The 16,305-nt window shown below is 42.6% G+C and overlaps 1 long non-coding RNA gene across 6 annotated transcripts in view; it reads right to left on the reverse strand.

Annotated features, from left to right (window-relative positions):
• The window catches only part of LOC140637083 (uncharacterized), a 61,893-nt gene that overhangs the window by 16,633 nt on the left and 28,955 nt on the right, over nt 1–16,305 (reverse strand). The window contains exon 3 of one of the 6 annotated variants that reach the window (XR_012034315.1): nt 12,904–13,038. The exons of 4 other annotated variants lie outside the window; for them this stretch is intronic. This is a non-coding gene — a long non-coding RNA (uncharacterized lncRNA). Of the gene's footprint in view, nt 1–12,903; nt 13,039–16,305 lie in introns of those variants that run through there. One more of the 6 variants, XR_012034316.1, reaches the window with a different exon arrangement.

Genomic DNA, 16,305 nt, shown 5'->3' on the forward strand with positions numbered 1-16,305 from the left:
AGCCCCTTTGCGTCCACTTTGAGAACCCCTGGAGGGCCTGATCTCTCAGAATGCTAAGATCCCCAGGAAGGGGAGAGAAGGAGGGAGCAGGAAGGGGTGGAGCGGACCCGCTCTGCCCACGGTGCCCAGGGACCAGCAGAAGAGGTGGCCCATGTGGACTTCATCTTAACTCAGTCCCCAGGGAGGCCGGAGTGAGGGCCTCCTGTGTGTGTTCGTGGTGGGAAATGGGGGGGACTCTTCCAGCATCAAAACCAGCCCCAGCTCAGGAAACGCTGGAGCGACCAGTCTGAGTCAAATGTACGCACCCCGGAAGGTGAGGAGTCTCTCGGTGGAGGAGGGGCATCTGGGACCGGTCCTGCCCCCCCCCCCCCCGCCCCAGCTCTGAGAACTTGGGGAAGCAGCCGCTCCCCACTCCTGCGGACCTCGAGCTCCAGAGGGCCTGCAGACCATCACGCGGGCGCTACTGCCCCCTTGTGGTCACTCCGGCAGCAACGCTGATGCTTCTGTCCCTCTGGGATGCTCCGAGCGCCTGGGGAGGGATCAGGACCCGGAACCCCAAGGTGACTCTGCCTCTGGCTTCATTTTCTCCCTCGGGTCTAGCGTCTCAGCACGGCAACCTCCAGAAACCAAAGCCTCGTGGTGTGGTGAACCCAGCTCCGGGCTGAAGCTTCAACACTTCTGCCTTCATCATGATGTGTGTCCTGGATAAATCCGATAACCTCTCTGGGCCTCCACATCCTCATTTATAAGTTGAGACTAACAGGCTCCGTCCCGCTAGCAGCCTCAGGCCCCGTGGTGAGGCCTGCATAAAGCCCGGGGCAGGTACCCGGGATCTGAAACAGGAGTCAATGTCAAGACGGGCGCAGAAAGGGGCAGGGTGAGGGCGCCTGGGTGGCTCAGTCGGTTCCGCATCTGCCTTCAGCTCAGGTCATGATCCCAGGGTCCTGCATCGGGCTCCCTGCTCAGTGGGGAGCCTGCTTCTCCCTCTCCCTCTCCCTGCCACTCCCCTACTTGTGCTCATGTTCTCTCTCTCTCTCTCTGTCAAATAAACAAATAAAAATCTTAAAAAAAAATAAAGAAAGGGGCAGGGTTGGAAGCAATGCTGGGAAGTTTGCAGGAGATAAGGTGAAAAGGAAAGCAGGAAGGAGGAACTCAGCTGGGGTGCCTGCAGAGACAGGCCCTAGGATCCCTCAAACCTTGCCTTTAACAAACCCATCTGGGGGTACCTGGGTGGCTCAGTAGGTTAAGCCCCAACCTTCAGCCCAGGTCATGATCCTGGAGTCCTGGGACCAAGCCTCCAATCAAGCTCCCTGCTCAACGGGGAGTCTGCTTCTCCCTCTCCCTCTGCTACTCCCCTGCTCATGCTTGCTCTCTCTCTATCAAATAAATAAATAAATAAAATCTTTTTTAAAAAAAAATCTATAAAACCTCATCTTATACCCCTGTCCCTCCAGCCCGCCCCACCCCCCCTTTGAGTGTCACACTGACCCTTTGGCAGAATGCCGCAATGGGACGCCAGGACCCTCACGGCCACTGCACTCCAGATGCCCAGGGGCCATTGCATTTATTCTCCCCAGCCCTGCGATCTGTAGAGCAAGGGTCGCCCTGCCTCCAGGTTTCCAGCCTCATTTCCCTGCGACCTCCAGCTCCTACCTACTGCCCGATTCCAAAGCTACTTCTACATTTTCGGGTACTTGTTGCAGCAGCGGCCCAGAGCCCCGGAAGCTAGGAGCGAGGCATGGACAGACAGATTCTCCCTCCAGAGGAACCAACCCCGCGGGCACCTTATCTCGGCCTCCTGGCCTCCAGAACTGAGACAGCATTTCTGTTGCTTTAAGCCACCCGGTTTGTGGTCACCAACTAATACCAGCCTCTTTTAGCTCCCTGTCCTACTCCTGTCCCCAGGACAGCCCGTCTTCTTCGGTGTCTCCAGCCGGCTCTGTTCACTCCTGCGATGTCCACCTGTGCGTGTCCTCAGTGGTCCCAAAGTGGGTCTTGAGGCCCCTCATGGTTCCATGAGTTAGGTCCCCATCGCTGTCTGGATGATAACTGTTCTAGCTCCCACGTCCCGCCCTTGTCACATGCCAGCCTTGGGCTCAGATGCTTTACTGGCTTTCTCTTGTTGAGTCTTCACATGAGGCAAGTGCCAACATTATCCCAATCTCCCAGATGAAACTGAGGTTCAGAGAGGCTCAGGAACTCGCCAAAGTCACACAGCTGGGTCATCTTGGTGGAAAGTCCACTCATACGACCCGCACCCTCCAGCCTCTCACTCCCTCTTGTCTTTCTCAGAGACACCATTTCCACCACCTGTGCACGCTTCCACCTGGATAGCCTGAGGTCTCCCCAAGTTCATAGTGTCTGGAACAGGCCTGATGGTCTTTTTCCCTTCCCTTAGCCCCCCTCCCTCACACAGACTGAGCAGCTCCTCCTGACACTTCCTGCAATGGCCTTAGAATCCCCTGGGCTGGAGACCTGGCTTCCTCTTAGCTGTGCTCTGAGTGGGACCCCTTCTCCTTTTTGAGATTCCAGCGTTTGTTTTTATTTTTTTTTAATTTTTATTCATTTATTTTTTTCAGCATTTGTTTTTAATTTAAGAACTTTACTGATCATTTTTTTAAAAAATTTAAATACAGTAATACTTTTTTTTTTGGTGTACAATTTTCTGAATTTTAACACGTGCCTAAATTGCTGGGTTTTTATTGAGGTATAACTGACATACATTATATATGTTTCAGGTGTGAATATAATGACTCAATGTTTGTATATATTGCAAAATGATCACCACAATAAATCTACTTAACATCTGTCACCATAAAATTACAGACTTTTTTTTCATGTGATGAAAACTTTTAAGATTTACTCTCTTAGCAAATTTCAAATATGCAGTATAGTATTATTAGCTATAGTCACTATGCTGTATACTACATCTCCAGGGCCGATTTATTTTATGACTGGAAGTTTGTCTCTTCTGAGCCCCCTTTATTCATTTTGCCCCCCACACCCCGCCCCTACCTCTGGCAACCATCAGTCTGTTCTCTGCATCTATGAGCCAATATTTTTATTTTTGTTTTAGATTCCACATATAAGTGAGATCACACATTTTCTTCTATGTCTAACTTATTTCATTTAGCATAATGCCCTCAAAATCCGTTTATGTTGTCACAAATGGCAACACTTCCTTCTTTTTTATGGCTGAATTATGTCTTATTATCTATCTGGCCATCTAGCTAGCTAGCTAGCAAGCTGTCTACATTTACTTCATCCATTCATTCACTATGGACAATTAGGTTGTTTCCATATCTTGCCTTTTCAAATAATGCTGCAATGAACATGGGAGTGCACATATCTTTTCAAGCTAGGGTTTTCATTTCCTTCAGAAAATACCCACAAGTGGAATTGCTGGATCATATGGTAATTCTATTTGTTATTTTTGAAGAAACTCCACACTGTTTTCCATAGTGATTGCACCAATTTACATTCCTACCAACAGTGCACAAAGGTTCTCTTTTCTCCACATCCTCTCCAACTCATTATTTCTTGTCTTTTTGGTAATAGTCATTTTGCATTTCCCTGATTAGTGATGCTGAGCACCTTCTCTTGCACCTGTTTGTCCTATGCATGTCTTTTTCAGAATAATGTTTATTTGGATACTCTGCTCATTTTCAAATCAGATTGCTTTCTTGTCTTGAGTTTGTTGTATATTTTGATATTAGCTCTATCAGATATAAGATTTGCACATATCTTCTCCCATTTAGTAGGTTGCCATGCCATTTCATTTTGTTGATGGTTTCCTTCACTGTGTAGAAGCTTTTTAGTTTGATGTAATTCCACTTGTTTATTTTTGCTTTTGTTGCCTCTGCTTTGGTGTCAACTCCAATAAATCATCACCAAGACTGATGTCAAGGAATTTACGGCCTGTGTTTTCTTCTAGGAGTTTTATGGTTTCAGATCAAGGTTTTAATCTATTTTGAGTTAATTTTTGTGCATGGTATAGGATACTGGTCAAGTTTCAGTTGTTTGCATGTGGCTGTCCAGTTTTCCTAACAACATTTATTGAAGATATTGTCCTTTCCCCATTGTATATTCTTGACTTCTTTGTTGTAAATTAATTGACCATTTATGTGTGAATTTATTTCTGGGCCCTCTATTCTTTTCCACTGATATGTATGTCTGTTTTTATGCCAATACCATCCTATTTTGATTACAATAGATTTGTAATATAGTTTGAAATCGGGGAATGTGATGCCTCCATCTTTGTTCTTCTTTTTCTTTTTTCTTTCTTAAAGATTGTATTTATTTATTCATGAGAGAGAGAGAAGCAGAGACACAGGTAGAGGGAGAAGCAGGCTCCACACAAAGAGCACAATGTGGGACTCCATCCTGGGTCTCCAGGATCACACCCTGGGCCGAAGGCGACGCTAAACCGCTGAGCCACTAGGGCTGCCCTGTTCTTCTTTTTCAAGATTGCTTTGGCCATCCAGGGTCTTTTTTATGTGTGGTTCCATGCAAATTTTAGGATTGTTTGTTCTATTTCTGTGAAAAAATGCCATTGCAATTTTGGTCGGGATTGTATTATATCTGCACATTGCTATGAGTAGTATGCACATTCTAATAGTATTAATTTTTCCAATCAATGTACGTGGAATATCTTTCCATTTATTTGTGTCTTCTTTAATTTCTTTTATTAATGTTTTGTAGTTTTCAGTACACAGGTCTTTCACTTTCTTGGTTAAATTTTTTTCTAGGTATTTTGTTCTTTTTGATGCAGTTGTAAGTGGGATTGTTTTAGTTTCTCTTTCTGATGGTTCATTATTAACGTATATAAACATAACTATTTTTATATATTGATTTTGTATTCTGTAACTTTACTGAATTCACTCATTCTAATAGTCTTTTGGTGAGGTTTCCTATATTTATCATTTGCAAAACAACAGTCTTACTTCTCCTGCTTGATTTGAATGCCTTTTGTTTTTGTTTTTGTTTTTGCCTAATTTCTTTGGCTAGGATTTTCAAAACCATGTTGAATAGAAGTGATGAGCATGGACATCCTTGTTTTCTTCCCGATCTTAGAGGGAAAGTTTTTAGCTTTTCACCGTGGAGTGTGTTGTTATTTGTGGCCATGTCATGATACATGGGCTGTATTATATTGATGTATATTCCCTCTATATCCACTTTGTTGGGAGTTTTTATCACAGATGTTGAATTTTGTCAAATGCCTTTTCTGCATTATTGAGGTGATCATATTAACATCTACATTCTTGTAACCATCACCACATACAGGATATGGAATAATTTCAACACCCCAAAGAATGCTAATCTCTGAAAACCATTGATCTGTTTTCTATTCTGTACTAGTTTCTTGTGGCTGCAATGACAAGTTACCATATACTTGGTGACTTGGAATAACAGAAATTTATTATCTCACAGTTCTGAAGGGCAGAAGTCCAAAATCAGTATCCACTGGACTGAAATCAAGGTATAAGCAGGACTGCAATCCTTCTGGAGACTCCAGGGGACCATCTGTTCCTTTGGTTGCTGGCATTCTGATTCAGTCTTCAAGACTGACATCATCAAAATTCCCTCTCTATTCCATCTTCATATCACCTTTTCCTGTGTGAAATCTCTTTCTGTCTCTTTCTTATAAGGATAAGGACACTTATGATTGCATTTAGAGTCCACTTGGATAATCCAGGTTTATCACCCCATCTAGAGAACTTTATCTTATACACATTTCCAAAATACTGTTTTGCTAGATGAGTTAACATTTCCAGGTTCCAGGGATTAAGATGTGGGTACTTTTTTGGTGGTGGTGGTGATAGTGGGGAATAGCTTAGACTACCACATGTCCCTATCACCTTTTTCAAAAAGTTGTATAAATGAAATGATATAATATTTGGGACTAGTTTCTGTAACTGAGCACAGTGCGTTTTGAGACCTGTCTAATTTGTTGCATTCATCGATTGTTCATTCTTTTTTGTTAGTGAATAATATTTCATTGCATGGATATACCATAGTTTATCTATTCACAAGTTAAAGAACATTTGGATTATTTTCGATTTGGATGATTATGAATTGTGTTGCCATAAATACAGGTTTTGTATGAATATAAATTTTCATTCTCTAGAGTAAATACTTAGGAATAGGATAGCTAGGTTGTGTGGTAAGTGTATATATGACTGTAAGAAATTGCTAAACCATTTTCCAGAGTCACTGTACCACTTGGCATTTCCACTTCAATGTAGTAGAGTTCCAGTTGCTCCACATCTTTACTGGTACTTGATATTTTCAGTATTTTAAAAAATTGGACCATTTTAAGAGTTATAAAATGATATTCAATTGTGGTTTTAATTTTGTGTTTCTTTAATGACAGAATATTGAGCATCTTTTCATGTGTGTGTTTGCTATCTGTATATCTTCTTCTGGTGAAGCGTCTGCTCTGCTCAAATTTTTTGTCTTTTTTCATAAGGTTGTTTTCTTATTGTTGACTTTTGAGTGTTCTTTATGTGTTCTTTATATATTCTGGATATATTTGCCAGATATATGATAGGCAAATATTTTCTCCCACTCTGTGGCTTGAATTTTCATTCTTTCTACTGTGTCCTTAGCAGAGTAAAAGTTCTAAAGTTCAGCAAAGTTAAATTTATTTTATTTTTCTTTTATGAATCATCATTTTGGTGTCACTGTAAGAAATCTGAGAAAACTCAAGGTCATAAAGATTTTATGATGTTTTCTTGTAAGAATTTTATTGCTTTACATTTTATATTTGGATCCATGATTCACTTTAGTTAATTTTTGTATATGGTGTGAGGTAGGTTGAGGTTGAGGTTTAATACTTGGAAATCCAGCTGTCGCTAAGACCATTTCTTGAAAACATGCCACTGAATTACCTATACACCTTTATCAAAAATCAACTGATTATATTTCTGTGAGTCTGTTCCTGGACTATTTTTCCTCTGTTGAATTGTAGGTCTATTCTTTTCCTAATATATTGTCCTAATTAGTGTAGTGTATAGTATGTCTTAAAATCAGGTAGTGCAAATTCTTCAATTTTGACTTTCTATTTCAAAATTATTTTGGCTACTCAAGTTCCTTTATCTTTCCATATAATTTGGGAAATCAGCCTGTCTATATCTAGAAATAATCTTATTTGTATGTGTCTTTGTAATTGCATATTCAAATTCATTCAGAGATAACATTGGAAGTTTATATTTGGAACTCTTTGTTTTTGTTTTTGTTTTTTTTTTGAAGATTTTATTTATTTATAGAGATGCAGAGAGAGAGAGAGGCAGAAACACAGGCAGAGGGAGAAGCAGGCTCCACGCAGAGAGCCTGACGTGGGACTCAATCCAGGGTCTCCAGGATCACACCCTTGGCTGCAGGCGGCGCTAACCCGCTGAGCCACCAGGGCTGCCCTATTTGGAACTCTTTTGAATGTGAATCTTGGCCCCAAATTTGGCACTTCACTTCCCTTTAGGCCCCAGGTCATTCTCCTTGGTCGCTCCACATGCAGTCACCAGGTTCTGTTAATTCATTCTTCCATTAACTGTCTCTCTTCTGTCCACCCTTCCCTGTCACTGTAAAAGGTGTCGCTTAAGAGGGTTCAGTCCCCTTGTGATCTCACCGCTGAATGTGTGCAGTGGGGATTCCCACTGGTCCTTGCTTAGCCCACACTGTTCTTTCTGCATTTTTGCTGAAATCTTTACTTGAAACTCTTCCCTGGCTCCCCTTTGCTTACTGAACCAAATCCAGATTCTTTAGATTAACATTCAAGGTCATTTCATTCTGTCTGTTCTCCACCCCCAGTCTTCTGTCTTCCTCCACCCTTGTGACACCTTTGCCCTGGTTACACTGGGAGGTGTCACCTTCTCCCATGCAGGCCTTGGAGTTTCCTGCCCAGCTGTCCTTGCCCTCGCTATTCATTCTTCCCAGTATGCCCCCTTCCCTACTACTCGTGTCTCATTGTTCATATTCCTCCTGACTATATATTCAACCAATGTAACTTGCTAGGCATTTTACTAAAGATGCCCTGGCAGATGGAAACACATCCCTGTCCTGCAGGACAGGATAGGCACACAAGTAGCTGGAAGTCTAGGTAATTTACACTAAATGCCAGATCACAAAAACTTAGGAATTCAGAGAAGACAAATACTTTGAGCAATAATCACAGAAAATTTCCTTCAAGGAAATTAAGTTAAGTCAAACTTAACTTCCTTACAGAAGTCAACCTACCTCCCAGTAGCCTAAAGAATGATGGTGTGTGTATGTGTGTGTGTGTGTGTGTTAGAGATGTGAGTCAGGGCATCTAAGAACAATTCCTCTAGTTTATAAAGAGAGCTTAGTGAACTCCTTGGTGACCAGTAACACTTCTTCATCTGTTTAATAGCTTATTTAATAAAAAATTCTTATTTTGTAATTCAGAAAAAAGACACTACATTATCTCAGAGTTCAGGAAGTTCAGAGGGGAAAAATGCTACGTGTAGCTCACACAGATTCTGTGACATTAAAAGGCAAGATGTATATGTATTTACTACCTGACTCTAAAAGGGAAAATGATTGAAAGTTTCAGAAATGAAAATCTAGCCCCATGAAGCCTAACTATTGCTACAAGAAATAAAAAGAATGGAATGTAAAAACACTGATGTGTCATCTTTATCTTTGCACTCCCAATTCCTAAACCAGCAGTAGGTACTTGGTAGGGAAGTATTTGGCTCTCTATATTTGTTCATAAGTTACTGAAAAAGTGGAATAGAAAATTTTTTATTTGATTTTGGAACTTGGGAAATATGCACGTGCTGGCTTACTTGGAAGAGAAGCCATATGACTGCAGCACTGACATTTTGTGGCAGCATTGGTAAATTATGGGCTAAATTTCCATGAAGACCTGACTTTTTGAACTTTGAAGTGTTCCTCATAAAGACTGTGATAGCACTTCTCTGACAATTTCTCTCGTTTCCCCCAAGGTCTTATTGCAGGAGGAGTTGTCTTGTCTTGTCTCATGGAGTTGAAGCATGAATCTCGTGAACATGAAAGAGTGAAGTGATAGTTTATTAAGTGAAAGTGAGAACAGAAAGAAAGCTCTCTAGAGTGAGAGGGGTCCCAAATGGGTTGCCCCTGAGGGCTCTGATGGTCAGTCTTTTTCAGAAACCTGACCAGGGAACTTAAATCTTGACATCACTATTGACAGCACCATGATTACTTCTCCTTTGAATATCTCATCTCTGATGTTTAACACAAATGAGGTGGTCTGGTTATGTTTCCTTATCTCTGGCTTCATTATGCCTCAGCACTTCTGGGATATTTGGTGAGCCTGACCACGTAGCCCCCTATCTATCTCTCCCTATCTGGCCCTGCTTGTTCCCTTACTCAGTCTCAACTAGCAGGGTCCCCACTAATGCTTCTAAGATAGGCCATTTCCAAGTTCGTCCTCATAATGCAACTGAGGTCTTCAAACCTCCTTTAAAAATGCAAAAGCCTAGCATTAGGTGTCATCATTTAAGCTTTCAGGGCCCTCTCCAAAATGACTTTCATTCCAGGCTCTAAGACAGGTGTTTTTAAATTAGGATCTGAGGAAATATATAAATTCTTTGAAATTGTTTGTCAAAGTGCATGGACATATGCATATGTGCATCTTTTCTGAGGTGGGGATCCTTAACCTTTGACCAGACTTTCAAAAGGATCTGTGACTCTGAAAAGGTTACAAAATCCCAGCTCTGGGGTGACACAGGGCACACTGACTATTAAAAGGAGGACATGAGCTTATCATCTCAATGAATGAGAGAAACAGAAGACATTACTGAACTTCTGAACATAATGAAAGATTTGATCTCCCTCTTCTTTGCCTCTCTGCTCTTGACACACCCTCTTCAGACCCCACCCCACCCCTTACCCCCCAAACTCCCTATTCCCCACCCCCACCATGGGGACTTCAAACTTCACTTGCAGATGAGTGACCATCTGCCCTTCCAAAGGTTTATGAAGGAAAAGGAGAATTTTATAGCCTCCTGGGGAGATAGGTTAATCCAAATTAGCTCGAGGCAAAAGAATCAGGCTATTTAAGATAACACCTTTTTAAAAAACAACCCCCTTATTTGTCTCTGGATCAGGTGCCTGGGCTCTGCATAGGAAGTTGACAAATGATTTAGTTATGTTTTCCATTTGGGGAAAGCGCCTGCTTTTATCTCTGTGATTGCTTCTTTATTTGGCAACTCGCAAACTTATCTGTTTTCCCTAATATAATTGCCTGGCCCCTTTCCACGGCTCGCGGTAATGTCAGCAGGGCTATCTTTCCATTTTCCTCTAGAGTTTAATATTGTTTAAGCAAACGAATTGGGCTCTATTTCACTTTGCCTATTTTCCTGTACGAGACCTGGTGATCGGCTATTTGGGCTTTGCTTATTTTGTTCCTTCACAAAGTTTCATCTGTGAAGTTCCAAATATTGCTATTGCCCTCTCCCCTACCTTCTGTAGACATTTCTCTTCCTCCTATGCTGGGACAGGTACAGGTCTAGATGAGGCAGGATTTATGGGATAAATAAGGCTCAGGTCCTGTCCTCAGGGACAAACTACATTTCTGTGGCGGGAGCTACCAGCATGAATCATAAAGATTGTGCACGGGACAAGAGTGCCCTGCCAAGAAGCCAGCAGGACCTGAAATCGCACTGCCACCCTGTCTGCCAAGCCATGCACCCTGGAGCGGAGTCGTGTCTCCGAGGAGGAAGGGATACCTTTTCTTACATGCAAAAAGGCATCCCGTGGGCTAGAAGCAGGCCTTCCCCTCATATACAGTTGTTTTTTGTTTTTGTTTTTAAATAGCATGAAGGCCCATATTAACACTCTGGACATCCAATCAGAAGTCTTGAAACCCGGAGCACCTGGGTGGCTCAGTGGTTAAGCGTCTGCCTTCAGCTCAGGGCATGATCCCTGGGTCCTGGGATCAAGTCCCACATCGGGCTCCCCAGCAGGGAGCCTGCTTCTCCCTCTGCCTGTGTCTCTGCCTCTCTGTGTGTCTCTCATGAATAAATAAATAAAATCTTAAAAAAAATAAAAGCCTTGAAACCCACAATCTTCTCTCTGAGCCTTGTTTCCCTCCTCTGTATAATGAGGGTGCTGGATTCAAAGATCTATCAGGACCCTTTCACTCCAGACACTCTGACACTTGTCACATTTAACTGAAGTAATTCCATTCATCCATCTATCCCTTCCACACTCCCCGCCTTTCAAGAATAGGGGTCTCCAGGTGGAGAACTGGGATTAGGCCATTCTGGAAAAGAGAGGAGGCCTGGTGAGACCTTTTCCAGGAAAGTATACTCTCAGGATCTCGAGGACACGTTTCTACCTTTGCCAAAGATCCCTTCCCTCCCATCTGAGAGTCAAGGTATTCACAGGTCCCACTCCAGAGAGCAGCCATCATGTGATTATCGATGCACTGAATACAATCAGTGCCTGCAGCCAGCCAGGTGGCTCCGAGAGGTTGGAGCGGGCGTGGGCTGATCCACCCACTACCTTGACATGAAATATCATTGCTGCTCTGAAGACTGATGAACTTCTCCTTCCTAGCCCTGACCCCATGAGGGGTGGTGGGTGTTTTTACAATCAAAGCACCAACAGCCCAAATGAGAGGCAACAAGCAATTATAAATATTGGATTAAATTGACCTTGGGTCCCTGGGGAGGGCGTAGAGCCACAGCCAAGCATTAAAGCATGGAGGGTGTAGGTGGCATGCTGAGGCAGGAAGTGAGAGAGAGCTCTGCTGAGGTATTCATTCTTCTGGAAGCTCCAGCCTGGGTATTAGAGCAAGCAGGCCGGGGGGGGGGGGGGGGGGTCCATTCCACTGGAACCTTTTGCTTTAATTTGTCTGATTTATTTTCTCTTTCAAACCCAGCCCTCTGCCAAAGAGGATTTGCAATGGCTAGCAAAACAAAACAAAACAAAACACATCTAAGAGTGAACTTAAAGTGAGGTGGGAAACTTTAAACCCTTACTGTAGGGAGTCATTCATTTCCTCCTACATTGGTCTACTTGCTGAACTAGCAATTCACTATGTCACATCAGCCCTGGGCTGGGTACCCAGTTTGATTCATATGGTACTTGTCATTTAGGAGTTTACCAGATGATTGAGGTGCAGGTTGTATATTAAGAAACTGGGGGAACTGGGCATCCTGGTGTAAAGACTCAGGATGGGCTGAAAGAGAAAAGACCTAGATCTTAGTCCTCCTCACTTCACTGCTTTCTGACTTGGATGGCCCCAGGGCTTCAATTTCCTCAAATATAAAACGGATGGTGGCATTAGGTCAGTAGGCGTTAGAATTTTCTAGGGAACTTGCTAAAGCTGAAGATTCCTGAGATTCCCAGAGATTCTGCTTTCAAATGTCTGCAAAGGAGGCTGGAGTCTATATTCTAACAGCCTCTTACCCCCACCTCTAAGGGAGTTCTGATGTTAAGGTCTCTGGACACATTTTTTAAAATTTTTGTTTAAATTCAATTAACATATAGTATATTATTGGTTTCAGAGGTAGTGGTCAGCAATTTATCAGTCTTATATAATACCCAGTGCTCATTACATCATGTGTCCTCCTTAATGCCCATCACCCAGTTAGACCATCCCCCCACACCCCTCCCCTCCAGTGACCCTCAGTTTGTTTCCTATGGTTAAGAATCTCCATGGTTTATCTCTCTCTCTGATTTCATCTTGTTTTATTTTTTCCTCTCTTCTTCTATGATCCTCTGTTTTGTTTCTTAAATTCCACATATAAGTGAGATCATGGGATAATTGTCTTTCTCTGATTTCGCTCAGCATAATACCCTCGAGTTCCATCCACATCAAGATTTCTTTCTTTCTTTCTTTCTTTCTTTCTTTCTTTCTTTCTTTCTTTCTTTCTTTCTTTCTTTCTTTCTTTCTTTCTTTCTTTCTTTCTTTCTTTCTTTCTTTCTTTCTTTCTTTCTTTCTTTCTTTCTTTCTTTTTATGGCTGAATAGTATGGTCTCTGGACACATTTTGAAAAACTCTGGGCCAAATACTCTAAATAAAGGATATTCTCTGAAAAAGAAAATCAATAGTTCAGTGTTAGGCAGAGGGTGAACAGATGGAAAAATAAAGGAGCCAGGGGAGCTCAGAGAAGGGAGATTTCAGTTGTGGGGTAGACCAAGTGGGTGGGGGGGGATCCTTAGAGGAGCCAACAGTCAAACCATCCCTTATGTGAGGCTTGGCTCTAGCCTTTCTTCATCTGCTACTGTTAGGATGGGACCAGTTTGTTGGAATTTGGAAAACACAATTATTTAAATACATTACATTTTCATAACATTTAAAAACATTTATCAATTACCCAAACTAGAAGAGCTATAACTAAAACAGGTAGCAGGATAATGCTTAAGAGGTGATCTTTATTTGAATAAGTACAATTTTTTTCTTCCCAACTACAAAGCTCAGGGATGACTTTTTTGGTCAGGTTAAGGCACAAACGAAAAGAACTTTTAAAATGGAAAGCACAAGTCCAGTATTCAAAGCAAATACATATTTTATTCTGAAATATGAAATGTTCCAAAAATTCCTTTCACTGACTCAAGCTGAAAGACCAAGAGAAGCCTTGGATTTTTCTGTATGTGACCCTGAAGGCAAGTGTATGTGTGGGCAGTGCTTATGCTAAAACGTGGAGGCCACCCCTTGGATGGCAGTGAGAAGATGAGTGGTAAGTGGGAACCAGAAATAATGTATGATTTTACACCAAGAAACTAAGGACCTAGATGATGGATTTCCATGAAGTGCTCGAAGGACTTTTATTCCTGGTGAGAGTCTAGGGACTCTTCTCCTGGTCTGGAAGAGCAGGCCCACTGGGAATCTGACAAGGAAAATGGGTGGAGGTCCCTAAGGTGGATGGCCGCAGGTTAGGAGGTGGTCAAGTTGCCCAGGGTGGTGGCATCCTCTTATTGGCAAGATCACACTGGCACTCCTGGGACAGCATCAATTATGTCATCCATCATGGTTCAGGAGAGAAGCTTCTAGAACTGGGTAGAAACTGGTTGACAGCCACAAGTTCCCTTCTAGATCCAGATCTTAAAGATCAAAGGATTCCCCCAGAAAGCAAATCATACTTTGGGAGGTAAGAGTCAGGGCTGCCTTTGTGGGCATGCAGCTTAGACAGGCCCCATGCTTGGTTTAATGTTCTCCAGCGGCCATCTTGAAATTCTTAATAATTTCCTCTTTGAACTTGTTTTGGCTTCATAAACACAGACTTCTGGTGGACCCACAATCTGTGGAAATTGAATGAGGCAAGGGGGTAAACAAGTACAAGGTAAGCGGTGCTTGAGGACTGAGCAGAGCTGCTGACATCCCGGAGAGGCTATGTTTTCCATTAGAGTCAGAACTTGCTTTGAACACAGAAAGAAGGTGGTGATGGTCTAAGAAACATGAATGACCAAGGAACTCTGCTGTATCTTTTTTGCTTATGCAACTTCTCTATATTTGCCAACCACTGGACACCTAAAACGATGACACAGAAGGGATGGCAAAGAAACGGTAAAAAGGGTTTCTTTCAGTTCTTCTTACTCCTCAGTAAGTCAAAGGTAGGTTGGTAGAATGAAATTTAAAAGTTTAATTAGTTTTTTTTAAAGATTTTATTTATTTGTTCATGAGAAACACAGAGAGAGGCAGAGACATGGACAGAGGGAGAAGCAGGCTCCGTACAGGGAGCCCGATGTGAGACTCAACCCCAGGACCCTGGGATCATGAATTGAGCCGAAGGCAGACGCTCAACCACTGAACCACCCAGGTGTCCCAAGTTTAGTTATTTTTGTGCAATCTTTCCACTATTCTGATAAGAACTAAACACATACACATGTATAAGCTATAAAATGAGAACTGTGTAGTTCTGGTGACTCTGCATACGTTGTAAAGGCTCTTCTTTTTGCATGTAAAAGTGCCATAGGGTAATATAAAGATGAATGATAAAATCCACACTAATGAAAAAAATCTAATGTTTCTTTACTTAGATTGATGTTAAAAAACAAATGACAAACACCAGGCCACATCAAGAGACCTTAGAAGAAAAGAAAGAGCATGTGTTTTAGTACCTCTAATGGCATTTTCCCATTGAAAAATGCCTTTTGATCAAGGGATCTGAAATTTCATTTTGCATGAAGGCAACAAATAATGTAGTTGGCCCTGGATAGAGGACACCTCCGGTTCTGGAATTCAGAGGATCTCTCTGTAGGAGGACTTGATGATCATGTCTTCCTGGAGTTAGAGTCACATGTGTTTGAGGCCCTGGTGCCTTGGTTTTACTTGTATTGGTTTCTGTCCCCAGCAAGCAGCTTGCCTTTCCCTCTAGCAAAAGCTCTTTCTACAGAGCACCAGCAGTGCACCTGCTGTCACAGACTTTCTGATCAAAAAAAGAACAATTTAGGTTTTATTACATTTCATTCCCTCCTCCCCCTCAATTCATCCTCCTGCTCCTAAATTCTCAGCTTATAAACTTTTACTTCCTCTGAGGCTGAGAACACCTGCTCTCCCTCTCCGTCATGTCCCTGCGGGGCCACGCCTCTCCACCAGCCCGGGTTATTAAGCATTTGGGCTTTGGCTGCAAGGCTGTGCGTCCATTTCCCAGGTGAGCTTTTTTTTTTTTTTTAAAGATTTTATTTATTTATTCATGACAGACAGACACACACACACACACACACACACACAAACACAAACACACACAGAGGCAGAGGCAGAGGGAGAAGCAGGTTCCACACAGGGAGCCCTATGCGGGACTCGATCCCCGGTCTCCAGGATCACGCTCTGGGCTGAAGGTGGTGCTAAACCACTGAGCCACCGGGCTGCCCACCCAGGTGAGCTTTGATGGAATGCTGCGTCCTAGGGTCAGTGTCCAGCTTCTCTGTGCTTCCAGCCTATGCCCAGTTGACATCACGTGACTCCGTTTGGATTGGGAATGGACTCTATTGTTAACCATTCTTCCTTTTGATGAGGGATAGCTCCTGCCTATCTCCTTTGACTCTTTCTCTTCTCACCCGGGGCCATCAGCTGTTTCAGCCTCCCAGTGTCATTTATCAGAATGGGAGTTTCATCCTCTTGGTGCAGTAGAGCTTCTTTGAGGACTTTCTGAGATTCTGATACAATTTGATTCATTTACAGAGCTCAGTATTTCATTCATTCCAATCTTCTCCCTAAGAGTTCCATGCTAGCTTCAGCCTGAGATTTTATTCTCTTGAACTGAATCCTCACCTTGCTCAGCTTATCTTTATTAGGCTTTCTTTTCACTCCCTGGAAGTTTTCTAAAATCACTGGTAAAAATGTGTGACCTTCCCA

The sequence above is a fragment of the Canis lupus genome, chromosome 7, assembly GCF_048164855.1.
Source record: "Canis lupus baileyi chromosome 7, mCanLup2.hap1, whole genome shotgun sequence".
NCBI classification, from domain to species: Eukaryota; Metazoa; Chordata; class Mammalia; order Carnivora; family Canidae; genus Canis; species Canis lupus.